A 27,278-nucleotide genomic window follows, 5' to 3' on the forward strand; every position below is an offset into this window, starting at 1 on the left:
TCAAAGAAGTAAGCTTTATAAAGCAAAGGAACTAACATGGCTGGACAAAGCTCCCTCCTGTTAGAGACCTTATGCTTCAAAATCATAATTCAAGTTGAGAATTTTGGAAACATTTCAAAGGAAAATCAAAATAATTATTAGTTTCTGAATAAATTGTATAAATCACTTTCCTAAATCAAACAGCACACTGAAGGATATATAGGAGTTGACTAGACCAGGTTGAGGGGAAGATCATTCTGGAGGTTGAAGTAAGCAGAAAGGCAAATCATGAAAGAAGACATTGATTCCAAGAGCGATTACTAAAAATGGAACACATGCCTGGCACAACTCTAGGCCCTAGGACATAGTACTAAATAAGACAGTAGCCTCTGATCAAATAGAGTTTAAATACTACTGGTGAGAGATAGAAAATAAACAAATATAAAAACACCAGGTGGTGGTGCTAATAGCTATGATAAAAATCGTAAAAAGTTGATAAGATAGAGAATGGGGTCTATTTTAGATTGGGTATTCAGGTATCTGAAGAGGTGACATTTAAACGAGTTGAGTGACAAAAAAGGAGTGTGTCATGGGAGTTTGGATGAAGGTTATTTATTCCAGTGAGAAGAAACAGGTAATACAGAGGCCCAAAGGCAGAACTGAGCTTTAGAATAAATCCAGAGTTGTGGGGCTAGAGAAAGAGTATATCCTAACATGTAACATGAAAATTTTGCATTTCTCAGTGTTTTTGTTTACTGTTAATGTTTTAGCCTGAAATCCTGCCTGGGAGACAGAAAATATACTGTCATTATACAAATTCAGTGAAAAATACAAAATTGACTACATGATAGGTGTTCACTCTTTACTAGATTAACAGACAAAGCACAAATATACTTGGGGCACCATATTTGAGACAAAAGAGAGATGGGTAAGAAAGAGAGGGAATGGTCTCATGTGTCCCTGCTGCTATTTAAGGAACTCTTCATAGTCACTGTAAAGAGGTTATCAGTCAATACACAAAGTCCTTAGCCAAAGCCATAAGAACTGCAATTCTTGTCTTTTAAAATATTCCTTGTAAAATTACAATGAGATTCCTATTTTTCACTTATTACACTGGCAAAAATCCAAAAGTCTGGCAACACACATTAGTAGTAAGACTGGGAAAGACCAGCTTTCCCTCCACACGTTGCTGAAAAAAGTAGGAAATGGTACAACACCAAGGGAGGGGGATTGGTACTATTTAACAAAACTACAAATGTATTTTCTCTTGATCCAGAAAATCCAAACTGGAAATTATTCCTACAAGTCTAACAGCACACACATACATATGTACATGTCCCAAATCTCCAAAAGCCACAAGCGATATATCCTAACTTTGACACAAAGTCGTTTGGCAACAAAATTTGACTTGAATTGATATAAAGCTATTTATGGTCTTTATTTAACCAACAGTGTGAATAATCACACATTTTCCATCGGAAATAGTAACTTATTTGTTTACTGAGTGCTGCCTCCACTGGAAGTGTTCTGTAATTTTAGAACATGTATCACATTAACAATTCTAAAATCCAGAAAATTATGAATACCAAAACATTTAGTCCCCTTATGGGTTCAGATAAGAGACTGAGGACCTATATAAGCTTATTCATTACAATATTGTTTACAGAAACTAAATGTTGACAACAATCCAAGCATTTACCAATAGGGAACTGGCTGAATTTTCTATGGACAAGTGTTCCTTCCCTCTTTTAAATTCTGTCAACATCTGTTCCCTAAATATTCAGCCTACTATGTCAGTTTAAGTATGTAGTATCTTCTGTTTGTATGGCATGTACTATTTTTACAGCCAACCTTCACCTCATCCATCTCATAAATTAAGGAATACAAGGACATATAAGATTGAATCCCTATTCTACAGCAGCATAACATATTTGGTGAGAAAAGACTGCATCAAATAACCTAAAATGTACATAACAGCTTGAGGTCACTGTGAAGAGATTATCAGTCAATACAAAAAGCCGTTAACCAAGCCCATTACTTACCATTTCACTACTCCAGTCTTTTAAAGGAACTCACCCAGAAACATCTTTTGAAAATAATATTTCAAAGAAATTATAACACAACTCACAGTGGAGTAATGTGGGAGACCAGTCAGAGTTCTAATGGCTGCTCATAGCTAATGAAACCAGTGGGGAAGCTCTCCTGGGATGGAGCTGGTACATGTCCTCAAAGGATAGTGAAATGGCAAAAGAAAACACTACCGTAGGCAGGAAATTTTATCTAAGAGGCTTAGTTTGGACATACTCTGGTTGAAGTGAAGCACAAGGATACAACTTTTCTTTCTTATTATTCTTTTGTTATGTTATGCACAGGAACATGTTCCAGAAAACCAACAAAGGTTATTGACGAATAATACATACATTCTTTATTCTCTCCCATCATGAAGCACTTTTCTGCACTTGGGTACTGACTAAAGGCTTTACACAAATGGAATTTGGCCTGTAGGGCATGTAGAATTTGGGTATTAAAAACCACATCTACTTTCTCCCTAAAATCTTTCCATGCTTGAATCACTGACAGTTTCCTTGTAATTTGTAAAGCCCTTCCATTATCTCTTCCTTTCATATATTTAATATCTGTGCTTTTCTTTTCTTTTTTTTTTTTGGGGGGGGAGACAGAGTCTTACTCTGTCACCAGGCTAGAGTGCAGTGGTGTGATCTCGGCTCACTGTAAACTCCGCCTCCCAGGTTCAAGCGATTCTCCTGCCTCAGCCTCCCGAGTATCTGGGATTACAGGCACATGCCACCACGCTCAGCTAATTTTTGTATTTTTAGTAAAGACAGGGTTTCACCATGTTGGCCAAAATGGTCTCGATCTCCTGACCTTGTGATCTGCCCTTGTAGGCCTCCCAAAGTGCTGGGATTACAGGCGTGAGCCACTGCGCCGGGCCTTGTGCTTTCTTTTCTAATGCAAGTTGACAATGAATTTATTAACTCTGTAAACCAAAATGTATCTGAGACAAGTCCCAATCAATTTAGAAGTTTATTTTGCCAAAGTTAAGGAACATGACACGTGGCACAGCCTCAAGAGGTCCTAAGAACATGTTCCCAAGGTGGCTGGGTTTATAGCTTGATTTTATACATTTTAGGGATACATAAGACATGAATCAATATACGTGAGGTATACACTGGTTCAGTCCAGAAAGGCGGGGCATCTCCAAGCAAGGGGGCTTCCAGGTCATAGGTGGATTCAAAGATTTTCTGGTTGGCAATTAGTTAAAAGAGTTATGTAGAGGCCATAGATGGCAACTGTTTCCTACTAAATCTTTAAAAGGTATTGGACTCTCAGCTAATCTCTTCAGGATCAGAAAAACAGCTGGGAAGGGAATGGGAATGGGAGTCTATTCAGAATGTAAACTTCTCCCACAAGAGAGAACCCTGAAGGGCCATTTCAAAATATGTTAAATATGGGGTAAAATACTTTAATTTCTTACAGGGCCTGCTATCTGTCATGCGATGCTATACTACAGTCAGGGTGGTATTTGTTATCTTAGTGCTACAAAGAGTCTGTTTTGTCAGTCTTATAATCTCTATTTTAATGTTAATGCTGCTCAGTTTTGTGCCTGAACTCCAAAGCAAGAAGAGTACAAACAAGCCATGACAGATCTTTCCATTCCTGCCATGGCGTGAGCAAGATTTTCAGAGTTCTTTGGAATCCCCTTGGACAACAAGAGGATCCATTCAGTTGGTTGGGGAGCTTAGAATTTTATGTTTAGTTTACATGTCTAACCATTGAAATTGCTGGTATCCAATAGTTTGGTTTTTGGTTTTTTTTTTGAGACAGGGTCTCATTGTCACCCAGGCAGTGGCGCAATCTCAATTCCCTGCAACCTCTGCCTCCAGGTTTAAGTGACTCTCCTGCCTCAGTCTCCCAAGTAGCTGGGACTACAGGTATGCAACACCACAACTGGCTGATTTTTTGGTATTTTTAGTAGAGACAGTGTTTCACCATGTTGGCCAAGCTGGTCTTGAATTCTTGACCTCAGGTGATCCACCCGCTGTGGCCTCCCAAAGTGCTAGGATTACAGGCACAAGCCACCGTGCTTGGCCTAGTTTGTTTTTAAGCCTACCAAAAAGTAAGAAATTTCTATTGGTTTAAAATTCATTTCCATTTCCTGTATTTTCATCGTCATCTTCACCTTTTCATGACTAGTCATTACTCGATTTAGGCTCTCCTCATTGCTTACCACAGACATTACAATAACTACTAAGCCTGCCTCTACACCTTTGGTTTCTCCTCTTGATGCCCTCTTACAAGCTAATATCGGAATAATCTCCAAAAGCATAAGGTTTGATTTTGGCATGTCTTGCTGCATACCTTTCTGTCCCATCCCTGAAAGCTTAATAGAATGCAACTGATCATGAGTGACATTTTTAAAAGATAATCTTAAATTAGCTCTGATTTATCAAAAAGGTAACTCATTTTCAAATTTTGATAATATAATTATTTTTATTAACAATTTACTTAAGAAAACTTTCCATAAATAATTGCTATATACTACAGAACCCTTAATAGCATGAAGTTACCATTATTAACTGCCTTAGAACAATAATTTACATACAGAAGTGAACTATACTCACTGACCACTTCTTTTGTTTTGATGAATACAAACAGAAATAAAAGAATAAACAAGTAGAAGAAAACCATTGAAGACATTGGTAAACACACATGAAGGAAAAGTCAGAGTAGGAAAAGCCAAAACAAATTTACATTTTTATATTGCTACAAAATTCATGTCGCACAACCTAAAGTACCTTCCTCCCTCAACACAAAATAAAAATAAAAAATAGAAACAACTGCTTAACATGAATGAAAAGCATATTAGTGCTGATAAATGTTTAACTGATTAGTCAAAGAGCAAGTATCAATTCTAACTATTTGTTGGCAAATAGAATCAGATATTTATACATCAGTAACTGATCATAACAAAAATTAAGAAATTTTCCATGAACAATTTTAGAAACAAGATAGCTATGAAACCTATGTATGTGAGAAAAAAAAAAACCAAGAGTGATAGTCTCCGTTTTCTCAGAGCTACTTTGCCACACAATAGCTTAACATTCCATTTGGATGTATGTTGTTGAGGATAAGAAGTTTGTGTGCCGATACATCACTTTTCCAAATAAAAATATAAAGTTTAACAATGCAATTTGCTGCTAACAAGCATTAAAATGGAAATATATTTTGCTTGCTTTCACTGCAACTTTCATTTGTGGTCTACATTCTGGCATTCTTTGTTTTGTTTTTGTTGTTGTTGTCATTGTTTTTGAGACAGGGTATCACTCTGTCACCCAGGCCAGAGTATAGTGACACAGTCACTGCTCACTGCTGCCTCAACCTCCCATGCTCAAGTGATCCTCCCACCTCACCTTCCCTAGTGGCTGGGGTCAGACACATGCAACCATGCTGAGCTAATTTTTGTTCTTTGTATCTAAACCAAGCAACAGCTATAGGAAGATTTTTTTTTAATGTTAAAAATTAACATTTTAAAATTTATCAGGACATAAATATCAGAAATTTAAGTAAAACAATCAGGATACAGACACAGAGAAAGACACAGCTACACACCAAAACAAAACAGGGGTATCTTGATTTCTAAGAATGAGTCAGTCCTGGCTTTCTGATTACCCAGCACAATCATGTTATGAAAACATTAGAAATTTTCATGATGCAAAACCTATCTCTTGCAGATTGAAGTAACCCATATGCATGGTTTCCAACAACCAAGTTCTTCTGTCTACCCATATACATATTACCAGAGTACTTTTTCAAGAACCCTTGTTCTACTATAATTCTATTTTATAGCTCCTAAAAACAACAAACTATGACATTATAAGAAGTCAACTCTAAAATTTAACCCTTAATAAAATCACAATCCTATCCCAAAACCTGAGAGGATTTGCTCTCTGAATGATTTCAACAATTCGTTTACTTAAGGTGCAATGTCAGTTTATGTAAATAAGGAAATCTTTACGGAAAACACAAATGTAACCAACTATATAATATAAAATTATCACCTTAAATTATAATTTAATAGTAACAATTGCCAAGACTGTGTGAAAAGCATTTAGGAAAAGTCACTGATTTAATAACATAGTCAATATAAAATGGACTTCTATTTTAAAAGTATCCAATAATAATAAATAATAAAATAATTAAAAAAACAAAAAATAATGAATTTCGATGTGATCAAAAACTAATAGTCATGAACAGGTTGAATTCATAGTTACATATGGGAATATTTTTCAAAAAGGTCTCCCACAAGAAATCATTTATTGTTAATAACAGATTAAATGGGAGTGAGAAAGATGAGGAAAAAGGGGTTGTTCTCAGCTAGGTATTGGCAACATTATTCTGAAAAACAACTAGATATAGTAAATATTTTAGGCTCTGTGGGCCATACAGTAGCTGTTGCAACTGCTTAACTTTGCTGTAAAGTAATAAGCATGGCTGTGTTACAATAAAACTTTATTTATAGACACAAATGTGAATTTCATATAATGTTCATATGTCAAGAAATTGCATTCCTCCTTTGAATTTTTTAAACTGTTTTAAAACAAAACCATTCTTGGTTTGTAGGTTGTACAAAAATGGATGTCAGGCCAGATTTAGCTCATGGGCCAGATTTTATCAACCCCTGTTCTAAATCGTATGTTTAATCACACTCTCAGCCTTCAATCACAATATAGAAACGAAATCTTTCAGCCTTCAATCACAATATAGAAACTAAATCTTTCATTCTCCATATTTTCCGCATCAATTTCCTAAATATTTTATGGTCTATTTCCTATTCTCTTTCTAATAAATAAATAAATAAATCTTCATTTTTAATAGCTATATATATAAAAAACTTTTTTTTCTTTTTTAAGACGATGTCTCACTCTGTTGCCCAGGCTGGAGTGCAGTGGCATCTCAGGTCCCTGCAACCTCTGCCTCCCAGGTTCAAGCAATTCTCCTGCCTCAGCCTCCCAAGTAGCTGGCATTACAGGCATGCAGCACCACACCCAGCTAATTTTTTGTATTTTTGGTAGAGATGGGGTTTCACCATGTTGGCCAGGCTGGTCTCAAACTCCTGATGTCAAGTGATCTGCCCACCTTGGACTCCCACCAAAGTGCTGGTATTACAGGCATGAGCCACCAAGCCTGGCCTAAAACGTTTAAATGACAAGCAAAATAAGATAAATCTTTACAAATGCCATAGGACATTTGCAAATTTTCATATGTAAGAGGAGATAAAGATCATATTCATACACTGTGAGAATGTAGAATTCACATTCATTGACCACAATACAAATCTAGAATTTTTTTTTTTTTTTTTTTTGAGACAGAGTCTCGCACTGTTGCCCTAGCTGGAGTCCAATGGCACGATCTCGGCTCACTGCAACCTCTGCCTCCTGGGTTCAAGTGATACTCCTGCCTCAGCCTCCCAAGTACCTGGGACTACAGGCACCCGCCACCATGCACGGCTAATTTTTTGTATTTTTAGTAGAGATGGGTTTCACTATATTGGCCAGGCTGGTCTCGAACTCCTGACCTCGTGATCCACCCACCTCAGTCTCCCAAAGTGCTGGGATTACAGGCGTGAGCCACCTCGCCCGGACAAATCTAGACTCTCTTAATGACAAAAAAGTCCCTGTTAGATAATCAAATGGAAACAGATTTCATTTCTAGTTACTTTACATAACAAAAACACTATATAACATATGACATGATGACTTAATGGATGCACGCTTTGAGAATCAATACCTGCCAACATTTAAAATTTTAAAAAGACACTATGTGCCTCCTGATGAGAAAATACAATGGCACCTACAGTCCTATCTAAGGGATTAAGTTTAAATGCAATCAAACTCTGACACTACCTGCCAACTTAGAAAAAAACATAGAACAAAATGTTTAACTTCACCATGAATACAAGATGGACAAAATACAGATTGCAGGGAACTCAGCAGGTCAAACAACTCAGGTACTTCAGTGAATAACATATAAAGAAAAGAAAGGGCTGGAGGGAAAAACCTACTGCTTAAGAAAGTCTTCAAAGGAAAATATAGTCCAGACTCAGTGGCTCAATTCATCACTTTGGAAGGACGAGTCAGGAGGATGAAGCCAGGAGCTCAAGACTAGCCTGGGCAACGAAATGAGACACCATGTCTCTAAAAAAATTTAAAAATAAGCCAGCCACGGTCCATGGTGGTATGCATCTGTAGTCCTAGCTACTCAGGAGGCTTAGGCAGGAGGATCACTTGAGCCCAGGAGTTCAAGGCTGCAATGAGCTGTGATTATGCCACTGCATTCCAACCTGGGCAACAGAGTAAAATCCTGTCTAAAAAAGAGTGCGGGCGGGGGAGCGCACGCAGGGGAGGCCGGGTACCGTGGCTCACACCACTTTGGGAGTAATCCCAGCACTTCGGGAGGCTGAAGCGGGCAGATCATGAGGTCAGGAGTTCAAGACTAGCCTGGCCAACATGGTGAAACCCCATCTCTACTAAAAATACAAAAATTAGCTGGGCGTCGTGGCCCACAGCTGTAATCCCAGTTACTAGGGAGGCTGAGGCAGGAGAATAGCTTGAACCAGGGAGGCAGAAGTTGCAGTGAGCAGATATGACACCACTGCACTCCAGGCTGGGTGACAGAGCAAGACCCCATCTCAAAAAAAAAAAAAACTTTTTTGAAGTGAACATGAACAATTCTAAACTATACTGTCTAGAGACGCACACTTAAGTGACAAAACCATAAAGAAACAGAAATAGGGCCGGGCGCAGTGGCTCACGCCTGTAATCCCAGCACTGTGGGAGGCCGACGTGGGCACATCACGACGTCAGGATATCGAGACCATCCTGGCTAACACGGTGAAACCCTGTCTCTACTAAAAATACAAAAAAATTAGCCGGGTGCGGTGGCGGGCGCCTGCAGTCCCAGCTACTTAGGAGGCTGAGGCAGGATAATGGCGTGAACCCGGGAGGCGGAGCTTGCAGTGAGCTGAGATCGCACCACTGAGATCTGCCTGGGGAACAGAGCAAGACTCCGTCTCAAAAAAAAAAATAAAGAAACAGAAATAATTTATTATTCTGAAAGTCAGAAGTTACTTTTGGAGGGAAAAAGAGGGTTGTGACTGGCATAGAACATATTAAAGAGCTTCTGCAGTGGCTGGTAAAGTTCTATTTCTTGACTTAAGTAATAATTACAAGCACGTTTACCTTAAAATAATTCACCAAGACATATATTTGTTTTGAATGGTTTTCTGTATCTGTGATCTAGGTTATGATGAAAAGGTTGAAAGCTAATTAAAGCAAATTAATTTCATACACATATCATACAAATGATACACACACTTTTTTACATATACATGTAAAAACTTAGAGGGTTCAATCAAAGCTCTAGTAAGAGCAAAAAAATCGTAAATTAGCTCTCTGTTAAATGTAAAACAAAAGAAAATATAACAAATAAATGAGCTAGCACTTATCTTAAGAAGATTATAAAAACAAAATAAACCAAATAAAATAGCAGAGAAGCAAACAAGCTAGTTCTCTCCTTCTTTGCAAGCTCAATAAAATAGACTAAATTTTGATAAGTTGACCAAGTGGAAGGGGAAAAAACAAAGTATTGTTAGTAACAGCAACAAAGATAATATAACACCAGCCCTCAATAAGATTATTTAAACACTGGAGCGGGAGGGTGAAGAGTATTATGTACAGCTTTAGGCCAACAAATTTGAAGATCTAAATGAAATAAAAAATAAGAAAGGACAAATCTGTTCTAAGAAAGGACAAATTTCCAAAAAGAAAGAAACTGTCATTTTATGTTGGCATGATCCTAACCCCAAAACATGACAAAGAGAGCACAAGAGGAATAATCTCACAATACATCATGAACAAGAAGTAATCTTTTCACAAATGCAAGGGCAAAGATTACAAAGTCTATTAACTGATTATGTAAGTCAACTAAAGGAAAAAAGATGTAACAATGTGTCACTCAATGTGGCAAACCTTTGATTAAAAAAAAACTTTGTTTCAATTAGCAGAGTATGATGGCACATACCTGTAATCCCAGCTACTTGGGAGGCCTCTGAGGGAAGATCTCTTGAGTCCTTGAGATGGAGGCTACAATGGGCTATGACTGCACCACTATATTCCAGACTGGATGACAGAGTGAGACTCCTCTCTAAAAAAAATTTAATTAACTAAATTAAAATAAAAATAAACTAAGCAAACAAAATATAAAACTTCCATGCATCAATACAGCATTAGGGTGAAAAAAAACTCATAAATAGCATTTATAATGCAAAACATAAATGGATTTTGCCATTTAAACACAGACACCTAAAGATATTAGCTATTAATGCCAATCCTATTAATTCAACATTGTTAGAGAGATTTTACCCAACTCAGTAGGTCAAGTAAAAGAAATCAGAAGTATAAATTTTAAAAGGAAGACAAAATTATAATTTGCACCTAATAGTGTCTACAAAAACTGAAGATAATCAAATTTTAAAAATTTTAAATCATAAAGACTGCATGACTTATAAAAAAAAAAAAAGAAGAAAGAAAGAAAGATTCCCTATACACTAAACACTGCTCAAAACTTAATATTTACTGTGAGTGATATGCCAGGGACTGTGCTAAACACCAAACAAACCAATACCAACCATAACTAAAATAACCTAGCACAAGGGCAACAACAGTCTTGGTGCATTGTGAAAACCTAGATATTAAAAAAAATGTGTGACTTGTTTGAAGGACCCAAATGGCAAATCAAGATGCACAACATACTCCTGGATGCGAATGCTTATTATTGGCATATATAAATTTTCTATAAAGTAATTGATACACCTAATGCAAATCTAATAAAAATTCCAAAGGGACTGTGAGACAGAAGACGGCAGGAAGATTCTGAAGTCCACGCAGATTGTCTGAGAATACCTACAATTTTTAAAAGAATAATGATATAAAGGGAATAGCCGTATAATGTAGAAAAACAATAAATCCTGTTACTTAAAGGTGTAAGGTTTGTGTAAAGAGAGACATACAGATAAACAGATTAAAACTAAGTCCCAAACAAATCCGTAAATATATCAGTTATGTACATGATAAGGGGTATTTGTTGATGGATTAGTTATAGTAAGAGAGTTTTCTGGTTGCACAACTGGATAGAAAGATATTCTTGACTAAAATTGGGAAAACTAAACAGAGAAGGACTGAACAAAGGAAGAATATAATAAACTTAAATTTAGACTCGTCAAATTTGAGGAACCATCATGAAATCCAAGAAAAGTGACATCAAATAGATAGATAGATATGCAGGCCTGGAGGTCATAACAATAGCCTAGGCTGGATCTGTTAACTTGGGAGTCCTACATACAAAGCGGTTAACTGAAGTCATAGACACAGACTAGATGGCCAAGAGAAGGGTATAGTGAGAAGAGAAAAGCACTAGATCTTGAGGAATACAACACAATGAATCAGGAAAATCAGGAAGGCATAATATCATAGAAGCAAAGGCAAAAATATATTTCAAAATGAAGTACACTTAAGGTCTGAAAATGTCACCTGGAATTCTCAAAGTACATTCTGTATAATATAAGGTTATAGACTCACAATGTGAAGAGTAAAGAATTAAGATTTCAAAACAGTATCTTTAGAAAGGGCTTATAAAATTTTAAAAGGAAATGAGAGAAGATGAAGATATTTTTAAAAAGCAGTCTGGAAGGACATATTCAAGTAAGAAACAATGGTCATCACTGGGGAAAGAATTACAAGTGGTTTTTAACTTCATACATTTCGGTACTGTTTGACTATTTTAGCAAACACATGAAGTACTTATATATTAGCAAAAAATAAAGATAGTTGAACCTGGAAAAGCAAACTGGAGGAAAAAAACAACCCAGACATTGCCTTATAAAAATATTTTTATCATTACTTAAAAGTTGAAAAACTTTACAGAGCTCCTCACAGATCTACTGCATTCTCTTTCATGATAGCCACACCCTATAAAATGAAATACTTTTATTCATCTTTTAACAAGCATTTATTATACATCTATTATGAATCAAATCATTGTGCTGAAAACATTGGAGGCAAAAATATAAATAAATTACTACCCCCACTTAAGCTTCACGGGCCTACAGTTTAATGGAAAACAGACATGTAAACAATCATAATTCAATATGATCAGTGTACACACAAAGTGACAATGAATGTACAAGCTAAGATATTTTACGAGAGAAATAAATTTGAACTGATTCTTAAAGAAAGAAGGAGGTAGGAGCTCCAGGCAAGGAACTTCTAATATATTTAGAATCTGCACTCACCCATCCTACCCACCATGCTAGCCGATGCCCTATGTAAGTCCCACCACTACCACTGAGGATCTCATCAAATCCTCACCTCTCTCTTAAGTAGTCAGCATAGACAAATGGCTATCATTTTTCCTATATGTTAAAAACAAATCAGCATCCAGACATCAAATCATGATGATTTCAACATCCCGCTTACAGATTATTTTTAATTTTGAACCTGTCACAATGTATAGTACCATGAGTGGGAAAAAAAGAAGAAAAAAATAAAATGAGCCCAAAAATCAAATATAACATATATTTACTTTTGTTGTGCTTTTGCTCAATTATATAAGAAAAAAATGAAAGTTGAGAACTCTAAAGTTAGGTTTTTCTACTAGGAAGGAAAAAAAAAAAAAAAAAAACCTCTGTTCTTTAATGTTTGGAATAATTAGTATTTAGTTGTTATTGTCCCAGTACTTATTACTCCTAAAACCTGTTCTGGGGAAACTTGTGTGCCTAAGGAACTGGATTTAATGCAACCTACTAACTTTTTTAAGACACTGTCTAAAAACACTGATTGCATATCACTAGGAGGTCAATCCTACAATCATCTTTTCCCAAATGGTCACTACGCCAAAGCACATTAGCTCTTCATTCAGTAACAGTTTTGGCGTACTATGTTTAAAGTCCTTAAGGAGTATCAGTTAACTGATTATGTTGCTTGAAAGCAGTATTAAGTAGTAAAACTAATTCATCAATCATCACATTTTCCTAAATATTTTTCATATATTGCTATTTTAAGAAAAGAAAGACCATAATAATTACAGAAAAAGTAATCAGTACTACAATTTTCTTTGGAAAAGGTAAATATATGCATGGCTGGCTGTTGAAATAAAAGTCTTTCCAAGAAGCAAAGTGATAGGCCAGGAGTTGAAAAGAATCAACTGCAAAGAAAACCTCATTTCTATTTTCAATTGCTATTTCTGTTGACAACAACAAATAGTCTTTTATTTATATATTTATTGCCTCAGATAAAACAACACAACCAATGTATATGATATTTCGCATGCTTTAACAAAAAGAAATAATCTCATTCCTTTATAAAGGATAACTTTTCAAATTAGAGTAACTTACATGCTTTTAGTGTTTTTCTTTTTTTGAAAATTAGTACGTTACATTTGAAAAACTTTGCCAAAGGAAATATAGTCCCACATTTTCACAAAGGGAAGAAATGTTAAAAATTCAAACTTTCAAGCTAAGGTTACAGGTATTCTAAATGAAAAATAATTTTTTCCTACAATAGTCTCTTTAATTACTATAACTATACTGCAGTATCCTTCCTATATTATAACATTATAGCACAATATTTGAGATTGCTTTTTAAGCACTCAGTATTCTACGGAGGAAAAACATGAAACTAAAGCCACATTAAAACGACAATTTCCTCATTCAGTAGAGAAAAAAAATCACTTAGTTCTTTCCTGAACAAATCAGTTTTAAAGACACTGTAATATATAGTGATAAAGATCTCAATTCCGTAACACAGATAAGCTTAAGTGCTTAATATATTCAGTTATGTGAGCATTTTGTACACACTAGGAGTTCATGGATTACACATCTTACAGTCTGCTGTGAACATGTGGAATTAGGCACTTACCTTAAAATATCACCCCACCACAAAGAATTATTATTAATAGTTTTGACACCAAGAGCAAATTTTATTTCTAAAAACTGGTAAGTAGGGACAAACTAAAATACAAAAACAAGACAAGACAAAACACAACTAACAAAAACAAAGCTGCTTACTGAAGGTAAAAGGTAACAGAAGGCCACAGTTTTGAAGATCTGATACACAGGAATCAGGGATCCCCTTCTGGAGCAAATCTTTAAATTAATAAAAGTAGGGCCTTCTTACTTTTTGCTATAAAACACTCATCATCAATTTCAAAATAAGAACCTTAAGAGTTAATAAATAGTAACACAAACTAAAGCTAATGATATTAAGGATTCCAATAAATTTTTAATAAACTACCTAAGACTAAAAGCTGAAAATTTTAAGCCCTCCTTCCTTTTCTCCCTTTCCCTCTCCTCTCTCTGTTTTACTGTCTGTATCCCTTCACATATATATGCATATACACATAAATAAAATTTATTCCTTTTAGAACACTGAGTAGTTAACCAGAAAAATTAATAAAATCTTGAATAAATAAACTCAGAAGGTCTATTTAGTTGACATTTACTTTTTGAATATGGAAATTCTGTTTTTCGACTTCACTAGACACTAGAACTCCTCTTAGAATATTTTGGTAAACAAAGAACCTAGTCTTTTTGTTAAATTCAAACGGCAGGAAAGGAATGTCTTTGATATACATAACTAAATCATCATCTTATTATTTTCCTATCCTAAATCATAATTTTGTATACATATATAAAACATTTTCTATGCCTACATTTTTACCAACACATGAAATTTTACTTCCCTAACACTGTCCTAGCAAAATACATTAAACTTCATACCAATTATATGATTTGGTAATATGTATTCCTTAAATATAAAGATGCCTCCAGTAATTCATTTTGTTTCTAAATAGACATCTCTCATCTCAGACTTTTTATGCTCAATATTTCTTAAGAGTCCACAAAAGAATAATTACGAAAATTAGTGAAATGTTTCACAGTCCTTATTTGGGAGAATAACCTGACTAAAGCAGACCACTCACTAATAAAGTGCAACTTAATAAATCATGTGGAATCTTATTTTGTTCAAACCCTTACTAACTCCTAGCACCATCTGTTACCATCAAAACTATATGACAAGATATGATATATAATTAATAGGTAAACAACAATCTAATTAAAATGGACAAATACTCCATGTTCCTGCCATTTGGGAGCTCTAATTACAGACTAAATTTTAAGCTTGAATTAAATATTTAAGCTGGAAAATTAACTTTCCTTCTCGAGCCTTGAATACATTAATACAGATATGTGAAGCGACTTCCTGATGGGAACTTAAACATGTAATTTAGTTTCATCAAAGCAGTTACTAATTGTTAAGCAGCAGTACCTTACCATATGTACACAATAGCTATTTAGAGCTGAAAAGGTGGTTCTAAAGCACCCCTCTGCAACCCTTTCCTGACATAAATATAAAATGTATATACAGCACAGCAGTTAATACTACACATTGAAAATAAATTACCTAGTCTTCAGTCTTTGATGCTTTCTGAAGACAATTAGAAATTGGTCTAAATAAACAAAATATACCTATATATGACAAGGTAAGAACGATACAAGTATAAGAGACCAAAAGATATTCAAGAATAAGCATCCAGGTATAAAATTCTCAGGTTACACAAAACTAATTAAAAACCCTGACCTACTGAATCAAAACAAGAGTATACTAATTCTGCTTTCCTTCCTAACTCTTCTCTTCATAGAGCATCGCAGGCTTTACTAATAATGTTCTAGCAAGCATTTAGAATGGCAACGTAAAGGTGAACACCCTTCTACATTTTTCATTTAATTCTGAATGTAGGAGGAATAATTTTTCAGAACAAATGACCCTAACAGGCAATTGTTTAGGAAAAATTCTCTAAGAATTTAAAACATACATGTATTTTCACTACTAATTTATATTTAGCAAATGAATGACAGAGAGGTTGCTAGAAAGGTATATATTACTCTTTAAAAATAGATTATTCTAATTCTTTATAACCATAAAGACTAACTGCAGGTCAACCCACATTAACATAGTTTGGTTACAAAAAGAGAACACTGTCAGAGTTGGTAGAAACTGCTTTTGTTTATATATTAAACATTATTTTGTTAAGCATTCAGTAGTATAACCATTAAATTTTACTAATAAAAGAACTAATTTTTATACTTTCACAGTAAAATATGATATTGCACTGGTTAAGATTCAAGGTCAATGACAAATATATAAGTTGATTATACTAAATCTCCCTTATTTGAAGTTTTTACCAAAATTTAAGTAATTAACATTTAAATCATAAGAAGATCTTTTAAGAATAAAAAGGAAATTTTTGTTCTGTATTGGCAATAGGAAACATATTTCATATTTTATAATTCATTACTATTGTTCTAGGTTTTTGCTCAAGAATAACATATATAATATTAACATATAACATTATATATTGTCTGTTTTTTGCTCCCAATATTTCTTTTTATCTCTTCTATCTTAAAATTGCCCAAGTTTTACTCATGTTTAAATTTTTACTCATGTAGCTATACAGCATTTGGTATTCCTAATAAAGTACTGCTCCCCAACTATCTGAATATGTTGATGCATTTTAATTTCAAAAAAATCACAGATCTGCCCTGCATACACATAAGATGTGCTTTTACTCTTCATTAATTGACAAAATATATAGGTATATGGGTTTAAAGATGCCTTGTAATTACCCTAATGTTTCATCAAGATTTGTAGCCATACACTGGCAAATACCCACAGAAAGAGAACAAGGGCACTCTTTGAATAACCCCTTGAAGTAAATATTTGTTTTCATGTTATTCTACATCATCTAAAAATTTGCAAACAGAGAATAATCAGCAAATATCACTGAAAGATAAAAACCCAATCCTGAAAGATTTGATAGATATACAAAATCTGGCTGGTTCATATTTAAGCATCATGGTTCTTTTCTAATATTAAATCAGTCAACTGGATGACAACAGAAGTTCCTCCATAATGCAGGCTAGAAAAGTCTATTCAATTGTATTTAAAATCTGTATGCTGTAAAAGTACATGTCATGGAATTTACTAGGATGACAACTATATAGATATGAAATTCATGACATATTGATTCAACATATTGAACTGGTTTTTAAAACCAATTTATATAAATGATTATAATAGTCTATATTATGTTTAGCCCATGAGGCATATGGTAGTAAATTTGAATTTAATTTTAAATAAATTTACATAAATATAAAAAGTTCAGTAATTTTTATCCACCCTGCATATGAAACAGAGCAAATAAAAAAACAAGAGGACTGTATATTATAAATGCACTTGAGCCTGAAACTCAAACCAGAAATCCAACTTCATTTCTTTAAAGGGAACCAAAGGATAACTGGTTTTTGTTAGGAAAAAAGAAAAACACATCACTGACAGAGAAAGTAATACTGATTATTAAGCAATATATATTTATATATTTGTAAATACATAAATACATGTTATAAATGTTTATTTAGCAGTAAATATAATTTTCGTCTACTATATATTCTATAAAACTTAATGCATCAAAAAAGCTAGCAGTGACATATGGTATACATATATTCACATCAAATTATCAATTAAGACATATATACAGTCTCTTCACTTTGGAGAACTTATAAGCAATTTACAAAATGAAAATATTTTAAAAGGTACATCAAAAGTGTTTTTTACAGGTACTAGAAAGTCAGAGGTTCCATCATTGCTATAAGAATGATCCCAACTTTCCATCAGTAGAGCTCAAGCTGTGACTCTTGGAGACTTAGCCAGTATGAAACATACAGACTCTGAAAGTGGAGGCCTTGACCTTACCTTATCCTGAGTTCCATCCAGTAAGTTAACTGGCCCACATATCCATAAAATTTTATTCTGAAATTTAAAAAATAGTAAGCAAGAACCAAGATACAATATATAAATTTGAAGTGTATGGTTTCAGTATTATCAGAAGCATTATCAAATGCCTATCATTCACCAGCAGCTTGACGGATTTTTTTTTTTTTTCTCTAACATTCAAAACAATTTACAAACTAGGCATTATTCACACTTCACAGATGAGGAAACCATGGCTCACAGATTAAGTAACTTGCCTAACTTCACACAACTATAACTCAGATCTCTAACTAGAAAATCTATTTATAACACTATTTTCTACAACATTTTATTCTGAAAATTTTCAAACTTTCAGAAAAGTTATAAGAATGTTATAGTGAATATTCACATACCCACTACCTAGATTCTACAATTGACATTTTACTATATGTATTGTATCACTTACCTAACTACATCTACTAGACCATCCTATTTTTAATGCATTTCAAAGTTGCAGATATTATTCTACTTTTTCAGTATTTTATTATATTTTCAAATATACAGAAAAGGTGAAAAAAATTACATTGCACACTCATATGTCTATCATCCAGAATCTTCAATTACATTTTATTGTACTGCAGTATCATAATGTCGATGTATTTGTTCATCCTTCCATCATTCCATCTTATTATATTATTTTAATTGTTAAAGTTATTGTTGCAACCTCTAAGTCCCCTCTACAAAGAGAGAACTACAGAAAAGTTCTTTACATGTATTTAATACTGCTATATTTCCTTAATCAGTTAAAGTTATGTTTGGATATACAGGTTTTCAAGGTTTTTCACTTCTCTAACATTTCCACCAGGTGACTTTTAGAGGCACAAACAGATCCTTTAGGAGAGGGCAACATGCTTGACTCAAAAGAGTTGAGAAATACAAAAGCACTAAAATATTTTCTTAGGCTATAAGAGAAATTGAGAAAAATAACACATAAAAAAAATTCCTAGGGAAAAAAATTTGCATTCCCTGACAATGAATAGATTAGTCAATCAAGAAACCTGATTATTACAAGTGACTCTGAAAGTTAGCTTTACAGAAAAGTTACACTACAAAAACTAAGCAACTACAATACCTTTGTCCTTCTTTATGGTATTTATGGCTGTGATTCTATGATGCATACCTATAATTGTCATTTTGTGCTGATAACATTTTATTCTTAATTCACATGATGGGATTTCAAAATATCACTATTTCGTGGAGCTCGGCTATTAATCTTAAACTAATATACCACTTTATCATCACAATTCTCTCTATCCTTAAGTTCTCTTATTCCTGAACTCTCAGTACAAATACTTTCAAGCACATTGAAAAATCTAGTTCTTTGACTTCATTTGATTTAAATCTCTTATTCTCCTTCTTGTTTCATTTCCTTTCTTATCAATCTTAGACTTTATGAGCTACTATTTCTTTTTTTTTTTTATTTTTTTATTTATTATTATACTTTAAGTTCTAGGGTACATGTGCATAACATGCAGGTTTGTTACATGTGTATACTTGTGCCATGTTGGTGTGCTACACCCATCAACTCGTCAGCACCCATCAACTCATCATTTACATCAAGTATAACTTCCAATGCAATCCCTCCCCCCTCCCCGCTCCCCATGATAGGCCCCGGTGTGTGATGTTCCCCTTCCCGAGTCCAAGTGATCTCATTGTTCAGTTCCTACCTATGAGTGAGAACATGCGGTGTTTGGTTTTCTGTTAAATCATGCTGCTATAAAGACACATGCACACGTATGTTTATTGCGGCACTATTCACAATAGCAAAGACTTGGAATCAACCCAAATGTCCATCAGTGACAGACTGGATTAAGAAAATGTGGCACATATACACCATGGAATACTATGCAGCCATAAAAAAGGATGAGTTTGTGTCCTTTGTAGGGACATGGATGCAGCTGAAAACCATCGTTCTTAGCAAACTATCATATGAGCTACTATTTCAACTAACATCTCACCAGTCTATTGCTCTCTCTTTCTGTGTTAATCAAGTCCTGAAAGCCTTCCAACACTCACAATCGCACACACCTTCTCTTCCTCTACACCTAATTTACTGAAGGCAGAGGAAATAATGGACCAACAGGAATTCCCTCCATCTTTGACCCTTTCACCCAACTAAAACACCTACATCCACTGTGGCAGCCAAGGAGATGTACTACTCAAGAGACAAAATGCTGTGAGGAATTACAGCTAGCTGACAATATCCAGCTTTCATACTTTCAGGATTCACTGTAGTGTTTAAGCCAAGGCCATACTCTCCCCATACATCTTACAAGGCCATGCAGCTCCCAAACAATGACAGGGATGCTGCAGGAAAAACCATTCCTGCCAACACAAGGCATCTCTAATAGGCAAAATTTGCTCTGTCTACTGCATTATCCCCTCACCATTGTCTCAGCTGGGACTTTTTGAAAACTGCATTGGAATCTGAAGTTCCTCCTCTCCAATCTGTCTTCCTTACTCCTCTCTTACCATAGGTGTTGAACCTACACGAGTCTGAAGGCTTTGCCTGCTTATTCCCTCCCTCCCCCCTCCCTCCTCCCATCTCTCTCTCTCCCCCCCCACTAAGATTTCTCCCCAAGAAATCTCTTAAGCTGCTAATTCCATCTTGGCATCTGCCTCCTGGGAGATCTGAATTGTCATGTCAAATCTACACCTTTCATATTTCTTGCATTCTCAGTTAAAAAAAAAAAGAGCCCTCCTCCTGTACAAACTAATCATCCCTCCACTAGTAAGTCCAAATCTTTTCCATCTTTTCATATACATTGCTCCAAATTTAACAATTTTAACTTACTTTCTCTCCTATAACATCAACCTCTCTCTCTCTCCCCCTTCTGGGCCTTTTTCGCCAATATGTAAACACTTTGAAGTCTCTCCTAAATCAAGAACAACAAATCTCTGCTGCTCTGTGTCCCCCTCTGACAGTCAGTTCTTCAGATAATAGTAACATAGTACCTTTCACTGATAGTCTATAATGCTTCATGTTCCATTTATATATCAACTACCCAATGGGCTGATTTTTGCTTCAAACCACCCCACTCCAATTGCTTATTAAGGCACATTACATAGAGATGTCAAATTCGACGACCATTTTTGGCACTTCACTTCTAACCTCTCTATTTTTCACACTGTCGTGTTGTTGTCTCCATCTGTGTGTTCAGGCATATCATTATTCACTGTTTCCCTCCTTCATCTCTTGGATAAGTTTCTCTTTTCCCATCATTTGGCTTGATAGTAGTCAATTTATCCAAGGACTTCTCCTTATCTCTACCTATAATCCCTGGGCAACCTTAGATACCCATCAAATACACTTATTCATCTTTGTTCTATCAATGCCAAACACAATGCTTGGGAAATGCTTAGCAAATAATTTTTAAATAAGTTCATGCCAGCATTTATGTTAGTGATTCCAAGTACATATCTCTTACAGAAACTGATCTCCTGGCCTTGAGAGATCCATACATTCAACCATTTCCTATCTTTAATCAATAAGATGTCCAAACAGAAGTCATCCTCTCCCCTTTCAAACTGCTCCTCTTGTATTCTCTTGTAGGGATGGCCTTATCAACCAACTTCTCACACAGGTCAAATGCCAGTATTTCCTTTCTGGTCTTCTCTGATGCAATCAACTGCCAAATATGATCAATTTAGTCCCTTCTTCTCCCTTACCTCTGGCCCTGACTTAATTTAGTGTAAAGTCTCCTTGTAAGTATCTGGGCTCTTGAATTTTGCCTCTCATCTTAACTGCTAAATTTCACATAAGTGCTCTTTCTAACATTCAAATCTGATCTCACCTCTCCTTGGCTTAAATTCCTGCAGTAGATCACAATGCCTAGCACTGCAATTTGAGACTATTTCTATTTTTCATTTTTCTTTCCTCTTCTAGGAAAAAAACAAAGCCCAAATTTTTGGCATAACCCACAAGACTCTTCAAAAATCTACTTTGTATTTATAGTCTCAGGTCTCATTCTTACTCAATTAGCAAACCCAAACTACTTGCAGTTCCTCAGCACACTTTAGGTTTGTAGCCATTTCTAGGCTACCCAGGCAGTATTTCCATCTGCTTAGAGTGTCTTTTTTCAATATTTCAATATTCTTCATATACATTCAGCCTGCACATTCTCAGGGAAGTTTCCTTGAAACTATCCTCCATCCTGACCTCCAAGCTGGTTTAAGAACCCTTCTTCTGGGGTACACTGTTTCCCATGCATTAATCTATTACATTATTCATCACACTAGATGTTAATTTTTTAACCACTACTCTTTCCTCTATAAACTACAAGCTCCTATTGGAAAAAATCATATTTTAACTCTGTTGATCCAGCACCTAGAACACTGCCACAGTAGGTAAAAAGTACTTCATGGAAAGACGTTTAAAAAGGAAGGAGAAAAGAGAGACCTTTAGTATCTCAATAAATTTGTAAATTACTTTACAAAACAAACGTAATTTCTGCTTGGTGATTCTCATCTCCATCTTTAATGCAGAATGAAAGGCCTCTCTAAGCTGTCCTCCCAGAACTTTGCTGGGAATCATCCTGAAATATCTCACGTATTCCTGAAAAAGACCAATCAGCTAACACTCACCTACCACGGCACATCTATCCCTATGTGATACTTAAGGTCTGCTGCTTCCATTGCCTCCAAATTAAGCATGGGAGGGCCTCACCTGTTCCCCCATTGAGATATCTGTTGCCCTCTCTGCTGTGTACTGTTGATTATAATAGGTCACTACTGTCACCAACAGGGCACCACTGCAGCTTCTTCAATATATCCCCACTCCAACTGAACCCAACCTCCCCTCTGCTCTAAAGACTGCCTTACCAAGTAGCACTGCTATCAACCATGATGCCCCAACACCTTTCCAACACTGTTAGCACAGTGGAGTCTGCAAAATGACAGTTAATTCGTGGACTATGGCAAAGACAGAATCCCTTTGCCTTCATCGCTCAGAGAGTAGAAGGGCCATGTTGCTTGTCTCTAAGCATCTTACAATACTTCTCCTGATTCTTTTGTTCTTTCAGATTTATTTTCTCACAGCCCAGCCATCTATCTCCACAAGTGTAAGATTTCTGGACCAGAAAACAAAACAGACCCCAGGCTGAATTTAGAAATGCTGCTTTGCTAACAACTGAGACAGTGTTACCAGGTTTGCCACTTTGTTCTTGGATTTTTCTTAGGAAAAACTCACTTCTGTTCCTACACACACACACGCAGGTTGGCAGGCCAACCCTGCTGGCCTCCATGTTCCAGATAAGGCTAAATTGCTACAGGAAAAACAAGCAAGGACCACACTGAAAACATGCTACCCAGAAAGAGCCTTAAACATTATAACAAAAGACAGAAATATTTGAACACAAAACACCCTTTCTTGTTCCACATTTCTCATACTTAATATACTCCATTACCAATTTCCAACATCCCAGGTGCAGTGGCTCATGCCTATAATCTCAACACTCGGAGGCCAAGGCAGGAGGACTGCTTGAGCCCAGGAGATTTGAGAGCAGCCTAGGCAATATTCTGAGACCCCATCTCTACAAACATTTTTTTCAATTAGATGGGCATGGTGGTGTGCACCTGTAGTGGCGGTTGAGGTGGGAGGATGGTTTGAGCCCTGGAGGTTGATGCTGCAGTGAGCCTTAATCACATCATGCACTCCAGTCTGGGCGACAGAGTGAAATATTGCCTCAAAAAAAAAATTAAAAATTCTGAATTACATATGTCATTCAAAATACCTTTTCCATTTACAAATTCAAGCCTCCCTTTCTTGGAAAACGTTCACAAATAACATTTTTACCTGAATTTTGGTTTGATTAGGCCAACAGTGTCATACCACCTATCCTACAGCATTTCAGGGACTAGAAGGCACTCTAGGTTCACCACTGGTAGGCACATCACCTCTACTGGCATTCCAAAAGCCACTTCCAGATAAACACAAGGAAGGAAAGGGAGGGCTAGAAAGACAAACAGCAGGACATAACCTGCCTGGCTGGGAATTATTAGTAAGGCTATCCCTATGATGGGGAGGATTCGTTCTTCATGTCATGAGAACATAAGAAAAGGATATTAACTTTTCTTGCAAAGTCTGTACTCAGTTCAGAATTTACTTTGGAGGGTAATATGTACCAACAAACTATGAATGTAAATAAGACAGAGAATGAATTAAAAGAAAGTAATGCAAATTCTCTAAAAATATAAGCAACATTTAAACTAAATGTACAATGAATATCAACGTTGCTGGTAGTACAATTTCATTCAAAAATTGATATACATTTAGAAATTAAATTCCTGGCTTTGTAAACATAATGAATATGCAAATATTTTAGGTTAATATATTTTTTCCATCAAGTGCTTTATGCAAGAAATTTTTCCTCGAAATTCCATTACTGACAAATTCCAAAATGTTCAGTTACTAAGAACAGAACTCTTTATTTTTCCTCATTTATTTTGATACTCTTAGCCATCCCTTAAATTGCCTATTCTTGGATTTTAACATCCAATCCTCCTAGAATTTTTACATTTTGATGAAGAAAAAGAAAACACATACACATGCATTTAAGACTGTATTGCTTTTAAATTGATCTCTACAAGAAATACACCTCAATCTTAAAAAAATGATGGAGGGTGAGAGGTGATGCAGGTTATAAGAGCATGAAGGAAGTAAGAACAGCCAAAAAGTGAGGCAGTAAAGTACAGATTTCAGTCAGTTCTAAGCAGTGGATAATTTTAATCTAGAAAGAAGGTCTTAATTCAGTTATAACTATAATATTTAAAATAGCACAATATACCTTAATAGAGAATCTGGATAGTAGCATTTTTGAAACAAGCAAAAACAGAAAAAAAAAAATCCTCTCCTTATGTTGCATTTATTCAATTTGTGGGCTCCTGTTGCAGGTGGTCCTTGAGACAATATCATAGGAGATTTCTAAAACAAAATGGATAAATATGGCCATTTATATAAAATCCAGGTAGTTTTTCAAAACTGTATTTCTATTCATAGTGCCCAATTATCTATAAGGTATACAAGGGTGTAAGACAAGCTATTATGATTGATTGATTGATTGATTTTTTTAAGAAAAATAGTAGCATGTGTATACACAAAATGAATCTTATCTCCCTTCAAAGTACTCATTTTGAGCAGTTAGACATCAATTCCACTACAGAAATTTCAAAAACAGGCATTCCAAAAGTACTTTGATTGATGGACTATGTGTACATCTTCCCAAGAGGAACACTTCCAAAGAAATAACACAAATTTTGAGAAATAAGCTCTGATATATTTGCTAAAAATTTACCTCACTAATTTATAATCACATGTAATACAGGAAAAAAACTGTAAAAGACACAAATTTCTCTGAACAAATTTTCATTTGAAAGTTACACATTTAAAGGGAATCTTTTCTTGCCACTGAATAATAAGAAAAATGAAAGTGGTAAGGAATAGGTAGGTAAGTATTATAAAGTCAAGAGTAAAAGGCTATTATATTTACAACCCATTGAAAGTGGGGTGGGGCAGGGAACCACACCTACAGTAAGCACTCTATCACAGACACTGAAGGCAGTCTTTAAAATCTGCATATAAGAATTCTTCAGTTTTACAAAGTTTTACTTTAAGCTATAGTGTCTGCAAAAAGCGATTCCAACTAATAAACAGCAATTCACCAAAAATGCAAAAGCAAACTACTATCAATTTACATTTTAGTGCTTTAAAGACAGTAACATTTACTCTGATCAGTGCAGTGTTTTGAAATAGATATAATTAAAAACTAACTTTTAACTTGGAATTACTGTATCAGTGCATCTAAGTAAACATCCACAGGAGCATTTTAAAATATATACTATCTTCAACTCATCTTAATCTCAATAACTCTTCCCACCTTTGTATTTAGAAACTTTTTAAAATTTCTCTGAACAAATTAATTTTCATTTGAAATTTACACATTTAAAACGAATCTTTTCCTGCCACTCAATAATAAGAAAAATCAAAGTGGGAGGAATAGGTAGGTAAGTATCATAAAGCCAAGGATAAAAGGTTATTATATTCACTACCCTTTGAGAATTAAATTCTTAAAAATTTCTAAATACAAGGATTATAATTTTACCTTTTGTGATTATTTATTTTGAAAGAGGTATAAAACAAATACTCTGACCACAAACCCTGAATGTTCAATGCCTTCAACCAAACTACTGCAATTAATATGAAATTCTAAATACAGAATATAATGCCACATAAATAGTATAACAGCCAAGTACTGTCTAAGAAGCCATATGTTTTTTCCCATTGTTCAAAAAAAGGAGATGACTTCCCGTCACTTATGTGTCTGATTAGCAAGGTGATTTATGCCACAATCACTAAAAATGCCAGCAAGTGAATGAGAAAATGCATAGTGACTGCACCAGATGTGCACAATAAACAGGAATCCCATTGTAATCTCTGGTACTTAGTTTATATGAAGGTAATGTAGGAAACACTCTTGGATATGGCAAAGTCACTCTTTTTTTACATTTGACTATAAATGATATGAAATAAATTGTGTGTTTTATACTTTATGGCATGCATACATTGATAAATTAGGAACCGTTTTGTATCCCAACTTATCTACAAGACAAACCTGGCTAAGATCATGGGGATTAATTGCTTCAGAAGTGTGAAATGCAGCTTTTCCATTCTTTTCTGCACACTCAGTGAAGAAACAATGATTAATCACTGTTTAACTATTCTCTTGGGAATCTACAAGATTGCCAAAGCAGGACTTATCCTCATAAATCCAAAAAATACAGGTTTAGATTTGTTGCCAACAACTGAAAGAACATGAACTTAAACCCATTTGTTATCAGATTAAAATAATGTCAAGGTTTCAGAACCCTACTGGTACAGAATTCCCTTTAATCGGTGACTTCAATGGGAAATTAGATTAACACATAAGATATAATGAAAGCACATGTATTTTACAAAAGTAACAATAAACATTTTTTAAAACTTTGAAAATATCCTTGGCCTAATGTCAAACATCATACTATCGAACTTGAGCTGACAATCTCCCCTAGCTATAGAAATACTTCATTTCCTCTGTTCTATTTTAAGAACTAAAATACATGCTCATCAGGTAAAAAACACTTTAAATGGATATTTCACATAGGAAATAATGACTTATTTCAATAAGTTTTATTCCACATTGCTAGAGCTGACAGGCAATTACGTGGGTAAAACTACTTGGTTCCAATAATACTAACATATTTCTAAGTCTTTAGAAGACAGAAATTGTAAACTCCAAACTTCTAAGCCTAAATCATCTAAAACCCTGTAATATTTTGAACAGAAGTACATAAGAGCAAAGGTTTCAAATATATTCCAAATAA

The 27,278-nt window shown here is 34.9% G+C and overlaps 1 protein-coding gene across 12 annotated transcripts in view; it reads right to left on the reverse strand.

Moving 5' to 3' along the window:
* TBC1D5 (TBC1 domain family member 5) overlaps window positions 1–27,278 on the reverse strand; it is a 567,416-nt gene that overhangs the window by 398,613 nt on the left and 141,525 nt on the right. For 7 of the 12 annotated variants that reach the window (XM_073023627.1, XM_073023626.1, XM_073023632.1 and 4 more), the window contains one exon: window positions 10,078–10,200. The exons of 3 other annotated variants lie outside the window; for them this stretch is intronic. The gene's annotated coding sequence lies outside the window, so the exon portion shown is untranslated. Of the gene's footprint in view, window positions 1–10,077; window positions 10,201–24,706; window positions 24,844–27,278 lie in introns of those variants that run through there. 2 more of the 12 variants (XM_073023625.1, XM_073023633.1) reach the window with 2 other exon arrangements.

This window comes from Chlorocebus sabaeus, chromosome 15 (assembly GCF_047675955.1).
Source record: "Chlorocebus sabaeus isolate Y175 chromosome 15, mChlSab1.0.hap1, whole genome shotgun sequence".
NCBI lineage: Eukaryota > Metazoa > Chordata > Mammalia > Primates > Cercopithecidae > Chlorocebus > Chlorocebus sabaeus.